Raw genomic sequence first — 8296 nt, 5'->3', positions numbered from 1 at the left:
TCAACCAGTTGTGAGCATGTGTGCCATCCAAAAAAGAAGAGTCACGCTTGGTGTGTTAATGATCATTCGCCTCCTCTGGTCAGCTAACAGAGTCCCCCCCCCCCTCTTGAGTCCTGCCATGATAAATGTGTCAGCCAAAATGTCAGCTGAGGCAGAAGACTCTTTCACGAAAACTGAAGCTGACCGCGAGCATGAAATCGATGAAGTGTCTTCAAGAGCGTTCACTGCGGCAGTTGTCCACACCTGACAAGTGATTAGGCTCATGTCCAGTCGAAAAGAAACACTCACGGCCTCCTGTTGTCTGTCTTCTGAAAGACACAAATTGAGATAGTCATTTTCGTGTTGACATGGATACAGATCTACATTTTTAACAGCAACCCCCCCCCCCAAGAAAAAAGTGCCAGCCATCTTAAAAACATGAAGCGTCACACTAACTTTTAGCTTTCTCCATCTACTTCCAGTAAGTAATAGATTGGAATTTGAAATTACTGCTACTTCTCGATGTGCCCCCCATCCTCTCTGGTCAGCTGTCTGCTAACTGTCGGTGTGAGAAGGCCGGTTCATGTCGTTCACCCGCCACTAGTGAACAGACTCATGAACAGCTCTTTTGGTTCCACAAGCTCTCTTGGCGTTTTTAGTCTTAATACGTGAAACAAACGTAATGTGAAATGTACCTTTTTTGCGATTTCAGTCTGAATCAGATATGCTGCTCATGTTACTTTGGAAAAGACGCCCATTAAGGTGACGTCACGTCCATTGAGACGTCTTATTTGTGTGGTCTTGACAGTGTTGGCAGCGCTTGGTTGTGAAGAGCAGCTGAGCCCATCAAGAACTCAGGAAACGGGTGCAGATAATTTCATATTTTCACACTGAACAGAGAAACGGTCTGATTTCACTGTAATGGATGAGAGCATCATTCAGCCTGCTCATAGAGCTTCTTAAAATACATGAAGTACTGCTTCAGCTAGATCAAGTACTACTTCAACTTTCCTTCCATTAGTCTCTTTCATATTTTTATATTTTACCATTGTGTTGGTCATATTTTGTTGTTGTCTGTTTCACAGGCACTCGTCAAGTGGTTGAGGTTACGAGCCGAACGCCGCAGTCATGTCCTCTCTCACCGGCCGCTCTCTCTATCTCCCTCTGTTGTCTTTCTCCCTTTCTCTTCATTGTCATGGAGTTCTTGCGCTCCACATATACATGTGCAAAAGACTTGCTTTGTAGCCCGATTGTCATGCAGTTCTGTTATACTGTTCTTGATGCGACTTGTCAGTTTGTAATATATATCTTACAAACTCTATAATAGTCTTACGAAGTCAACAGTAGAAATAATTGAGGACTCAACTACTTTTTTATTGTTTTTTTTTAATTTGTGGGGAATTAAATACAAAAGTAGGAGATTTTGTTACCCTTTTTGAATAAAGAGTAAATGCTGGCGAATGTTAAAATGACCGTAAATGACTGTCATATAATCCAATCAAATATACGGTAATATGCTGCTAAAATACACTGGGTTAGAATACACTAGGTGCACTGCCTACATCAATGGCGCTGAGGTGGAGCAAGTGAAAAGTTGTAAGTTCCTTGGAATCAGCATAGTAACCTAAAATGGTCAACGTACTTTCCATTCTGGTGAAAAGCTCCAGCTGTATTTTTTAAAGGAATCTAAAGAAGGCAAAATCCCGTGCCAAGTTCTTGTTAACTTTTACAGAGGAGCTATAGAAAAAATCCTGACTGGAAACATTACAATTTGGCACAATGGGATGCGCACGGCACTAGACAGGAGGGCTCTACAGCGGGTGATTAAAACAAATACAGAATATAATTGATACCCATCTATAGTGATATTGGTGAGAAGAGGTGCCTGCGAAGAACCGAAAGGATATAAAGAGACAGTACATCTCCACCTTCCACCATGTAATATAGTTATTTTTTTGTGGGTTTCCTTATGTAGCAAAATGGGACTACAACTACATTTTGTTGGGTAACTGTTGAGGTTTAAAACAAAGGATGAGAGCCTGCAGGCCGCAGGAAGTTTTCTGCTGCGAACTTCTTACTGCGCACGCGCATCAGAAAAATGAGCTGGATCCGGTTCAAAATTAAAACAATATTTAATGTACTACACAAAGTTCACTTACAAACTGAATTAACTATCAATAGTAATGTTCTCGAGAACAGAGACCATATGCACGCATCTCCTCACAGGTCTGGCCAGTCCAGGTGCTGAAAAAGAGGGGCGGAAGTGGTCTGAGGAATGCTCTCTTGAACGTTGTCTTTTATATCCCCTGACAGTCGGAAAGTGTCCGAACTGTCCTAAAACGTGTGAATGATCCTCCGTTGATTAGTGATTGGCTCCATTTGAATCCTGTCCCCTCCCTGGATCGATCCTGTCTGGCAAACATCCTGACTCCTCCTCTCTGACCTGCTGGTCAGTTGTCCGTCCCTCTGCGCTCTGCTGCACCTCTGTAAAGCCTCACTCAAAATGACCCTCAAAACTATTCATAGCATTTTAATAGTGACTTTAGTGACTATGGTTTAATAAATTCAATGAGTAAAATACTGTAACATATAATATCCTCTATAAGTAAGAATATTGTAAACATAATACATTCCATAAGTAAACATATTGTGACATTTTAACATATTTCGACATTCTTAATTATTGTGACACTTCTACTCACCACTAGGAGTGTTATTTAATCCTACTAATAATGTTTTTAATACTGAAATCCTTCACATAACCCTGTGCTGTACAATTGAAATAAATAAAACCTTGTACCTTAAAATGCTTGCATCTCAGATGTTTTTTTTTTTTTTATCTGAAAATATCTAATTTATCGTCCGGTTGTACTGATCTCCACCATCTCGAGTCGCTTCTGGTTATGAAAACCAAAAGGGAGAAGAAGAAAAAAAAGATGGCCACAGCCAAAATGATCGAGGCTTCAAAATGGTATTCCACAAACCAATGGGTGACGCATTACGAACACTGCTCATATACGGTCTGTGTTTGAGAGTAATTCAAAAAGAACCATTTGTCCGTGAAGCTAACATCACAAGAGTGCAAACACAATCTAACAAGTGCCAATCCTAAATTGTTGAACTATTTCTTTAACAATGTATTTGTCACCTGTTTAATCAAATTGTTTAATTAATTGTTCAAATTGAAACTGCTGCTGTCTCCTCCATGTGGTCTGCTGTGTCAAAATGGCAGCTTCCTTAATAATAATGTCACTTCTCGAAGAGTTAGGCTTTCTTCTTAAGAAGCCATTATCACTTAATGTATTCCAGTATCTTCGTATTGATCCCATCCTGTCAAACTGTGATAAAATAGTCTTTGTATTGTACCACATAACACTCACACATGCACGTATGTATAGTGTTAAGCTCTGAAACACATCCTAATGCGGATCATATCTTGACAGAATTCAATTTCCCATCTGAAATTAAAACCCTTTGGAGGCCTTAATTGCACCAATATTGATAGCAGGAAGTGAAGTGGGAGCTGGCGTGATGGGTACTTTCCCTTACTGATGTGTTCGTCTTATTTAGCTGTGATATGAATTAAAAAGAGCCATTGAAGACGGAGCGAGGGGAGCTAAAGTCTTATTAGCTTTTCCTTGAGATTACAGGCAGAGAAGCAGAGTGTTTGGCTAAGGCTGTAGGCAAATTAAAAATCTGCCACGGAGGAGGAAAGGATGTAGAGAAAAGGGAGCGGGGCAGATGTAGAGAGAGCTGCAGAGAGCTAGGACGAAAAAGCCAAAATTCACAGACACGGGTAAAGGCAGATTAGAGACAGCAGTAAACATGTAACATTTTTTATTTAAACAAAACACTTGCTTAGGGTTCGATGGAAACTGATTTTGGGCTTAAAATAACTACGTAAACTAAGTAAAACGTAACATAAGTACAGAAAACACGCCACAAAACATCCCTGATGTTACTTTGGGACTCAAACCCCGGTCTCCTGGTTGTTTGAAGCGTCCTCCTCTCCTTCAGTCTGCTCTTGTCCTTGGCATCGGCCGGTGATGTTCAAGGTCCTAGCTTGTAGCGTTTCCTGAATTCGATTGCAATATATTATATAGGGTTAATGTCTGTCCAGCCCCAAGGACACTTCCACTTAAGCCATTTAATCAAGTGTAGTAATTAGTCTCCCGTCCAGCCTTAAAATCTTCATTTGCTTGATTAAAACAAGCGGAGAATAAATCTGCCCGCGAGGTGAGAAAAGCGTATTTGTTTCCAAGGGGTTACCTTACACACCGGTGTGATCAGCAATGGCATCAGAACCAACTGGTGTTTTGGAATGGAACTGGTCCGATGTGTATGTCATTCTACACAAAGTAAGGTCATTTTGAGCACTGCTTAAACAAAGACAATTCAAAGTGTTTAAATGTGGAAAACGAAGATATAAGATTATAAATGTTGATTAACACACTTACAAAAATGAGACAGCAGAGACATCTGTTACAAGGTGGATAATGCGTTGGTGCTTTGAATCCAGCTGAACCAAAAGGTTTCCTAAAAACAACAAGTCTAAATAATAAATTATAATATTCAAAATGATTTTTTCATGGAGGTGGGGAAAAGTTTATGACTGTGGACTGACGGCATTGCACGCCGTTTGTGGGCGTGTTTTGTTCTCTCTCTCCGCCCCCTAATCTCTCTCTCTCTCTTATTGGTGCTCTCTCTCCCCTCCACCTTTTCTGTTACTTTAGTTTGTTACTTTAATCAGGGAAATCACTGCTAGTTCAGTTATTGTTTCTTTTCTAGTTGAGTACTGCTCTTTAGGTAGTTGGGGTGGATGAGCTGTGTGTGGCCGGCTCAGTGGCATCACCATCTTTTGTTCTTTTTGGCCGGGATCTTGAACCCTTTTTTGTTTTCTTAAAACATTGAGAATGGTTACCTTCCTTAAAAAAAAATCTAGTTTGTTGTAATTCTACTAGCAGCTGCTTCAATTAAGATCAACTAAACAAAAGATAATAGTCCCATCACAAGACAGACAGGGAGGCTTTATATAGACAGAGGCTACAATCATATCATATTACATGAAATGTTTGTTTGTCCCCTACTAGGAATCACACATAGCCTACATGTTTTGTTCATGCGCACTAAGGACATTGATTGGAAGTTAATGTGAGATTTTACCACACATTACACTCAGCTGTGAGCATTTTGTAGTTTGTTTGCCTCGATGTTAAAAAGCCTCATTCTCAATCTATTACTGGGACCTCCATAAACAAGAGGCACATTCAGCCCCATCTGCTCCGTAGCAGAGTTGCTCAGCAGCCGACAATGAGAAACCTTTGTGTTGGCCAAGTCCCTGGTGGGGTGCATTTGCAGTTTCGGGTTGGCTTGCTGCAACACAAGCGTGCATAATCAGCAAAACATACCTGTATGGATCGGATAACCTCTTTGCTTTTCTCACATTATAATGAAGCTGCTGAAATCACTTTCACAAAGCGCCTTAAAGCTGGGCAGGGGTATTCCCATTACTTGTAATGAATTACCCATTTATGTGTGCACTGTGGGTCCCCCCCCCCACACTCCCCTTTAAAGATCCCTGTTGAACAAGACAACAGCCTTTAATAAGGGTGAGGGTTTGGAGTGTCACCACCCTCGGGCTTTGCTATCGGCGGTGGTTTCAAAAGGCAGCGGGAAGAAGAAGCATCAAATTGTCAGCGAGGGAAACCCGGCATCCCCGCAAAACTGAGTTCAGAGTCTCATTCCTTTGCTATCTGCGGTGTAATTTAATACACTGTACTTCTTCAATCTGTCATCAATATTTGCTCACTCACAGGGTCGCGAAGCATTATCTTTTCCTGGGAAACAGTAATAAAGTAGATATTATATTAAAGACGGGGTGCAGAGTATACAGTCATCATATGAAATACTGCCTCTGGCTATTCAATATGTAATGCTCAACTTTTCACAGTACTGAAGCAGAAATGAATGCTGCTGATTCAGAGAGATATGTATGTGTGTGTGTGTGTGTGAGAGAGCTAGTTGGCATCTTCACATTGCGATACTGCAAGTGTGTGTGTGTGTGTGTGTGTGTGTGTGTGTGTGTGTGTGTCGGCTCATCCAGTTTTAGCTGCTTTACAATGCTGATCCCAACCTGAGTAATGATTTTCTTAATGCGTGTTTTAAGCCACAGGTTTCTGGACAAATTATCCACAGTAGGCACAAATACACAGTGCCTGAACACGTCAGCAGCTGAATGACTATAAATCAGCTCTGCTCTCATGCTGTGCAGTACGGATGCTGTTTATCTCAAAATACCTCACAAACCAGAAAACAACAGGACAGACAAAACAGGCACTGAAAGCAGTGTTGGTGTGGCTGTTTATATAACCCACCAATCATTGACACCCAGTGATTCACACTTAATTATTGTGGTAGAATTAAACGTGAATATCAAAATGACAGGGTGTGCTTAAGTCTGAATGCATCAGACTGGGACATGTCAGTGAGGGCGTGAGCCAGAAACACTCTTCGCACCGTCAGAGGGAAGAAAGTAAATAAACAGAAAAATGGACGTTAATGTTTGATGTCAAGCAAAAGATCAGTTTCAGTTGATTAACCCTCTGAAACCCAAGCAATTTTGGGTGTTTCTTTGCTCCTGTCACATTTTTTCTCAAACAAGAGAACTCAAACATAAACAACTTATCTTGCCATAAATCATTAAAAAAAGTTAGATAATTTATTTTTACAAAAGTTTGAAAACAATGGAATCTTTATATTCAAGACTTTCCAAGTGCTCACAAGTGTTGCCAATGTTGGGGGGGGGGGGGGGGGGAGCAAAAGGTTTATTCCAGACGAGATTGTGAATAAGACCTGTGGGATCAAATGCTTTGATGAATCATTTTAAGTTTCGTTTGAATTGCTTTTTCCGACGGAACCGCCAGAGAGATGAAAGTCTGACTATGACGTTTTTTTGACGATTGTTTAAAGAAAGAAAGCTTTTTCAATACCTTCTTAATTAGTCAAAGTCAACCAGGAATGTCATTCCTTTTAAAAAGCAATACTGATAAAGTTGTAACGGATTTAAATCTCAAAAGGTCTAATTCACTAATAAGCATAAAAATGTTCTTACTTTGTGTACAAAATACATGCGCAATGAGCAATTTAGTTCACCGAGCGTATGTATCCCAATCTCATGGGACGGCGTATAAATAGCACCACAGCTTTCTCCAAACCATTACAACGCATTTAAAGGTTTTTGCATGTCATTCATAAGCCCCGGGATTAACGTTCCGAAGCGGCTTTTTGCATGTCACTTAACGGCACGTTGTTACCGTGAACCGGACGCATCTATGCTTAAGCAACAAAACAACTGTTAGCCGTAGTTAGGTTTAACCAATTAGGTATGTTTAGGAAAAACATCACGGTTGGGCTTTAAATAACTTCCTGAACTAAAGTAAGTAAAATATATATTTAAACAATTTGTCGTGTCATTCACACGCCATTTGGTGAGAGCGGGCTGGTGTTTGTTCAGCATTTTGTCCATCGCCATCTTGGTTTTTGTATGTCGCTATCTTGGTTTCTTGCAACCAGAAGCGACACAAGAGTTTAGCACAAGCGAACCCTAAATAAGACATTTTAGCCGACCAAAATGTTACACGTAAATATGAATGACCTGAAAAACACACTGTGAAAACACGGACGACTCCCAGACCGAAGTGATCGCTGACGTTTTTCCTTATTTTGGTAAAACAAAATGAGGCTTGGGTTGCAGTAGACGTTGCATTAGCCAGGGTGGTGTATGCTGAGATAGGGACTGTGGCTCAGGTAACAAAGAAATGGACCAGAAGAAAAGAAAACATATGGAGGACCACCTGATCTGTCGGCCCAAGATCGTAGTTATTGGAAAAATAACAACAAGCAGGATATTATCAAGGAATACGTGTGAAAATAATGATATCCAGCAAGGACTTTCACTCAGAGGCAATTCATTTCATAATTACATATTTGCAATTGCCTGTTCTTTGTGTGATTAATGAGCACAATGCAATCAGAAGATGATGCTGCAGTGGACCTCTCTTTATTCTTGTCTGTTTTCTACAAAAACAGTCATTTCTATGGAAGGCCCAGTTTCTTCAGTAAAGATAGAACAGTAAATCACAAAAACAATTTCCTCGCTGATGATGAAGTGGATCGAAATCAAAAAATTGCGACGGAGACATGAATTTGTTAACATGCAGACAACTGAATTCAATTCAGATGAAATCCATTTTGTATTTCACAGAGAAAGTGGTGAGCCATCCAGATGTGAGGCCAAACAAACAGCATGCGTTATTAG

Source organism: Anarhichas minor, unplaced genomic scaffold (assembly GCF_050575085.1).
Source record: "Anarhichas minor isolate MPS153535 unplaced genomic scaffold, ASM5057508v1 ptg000028l, whole genome shotgun sequence".
NCBI classification, from domain to species: Eukaryota; Metazoa; Chordata; class Actinopteri; order Perciformes; family Anarhichadidae; genus Anarhichas; species Anarhichas minor.
The sequence above is the reverse complement of the archived record's forward strand: the minus strand, read 5'-3'. Positions refer to the sequence as shown.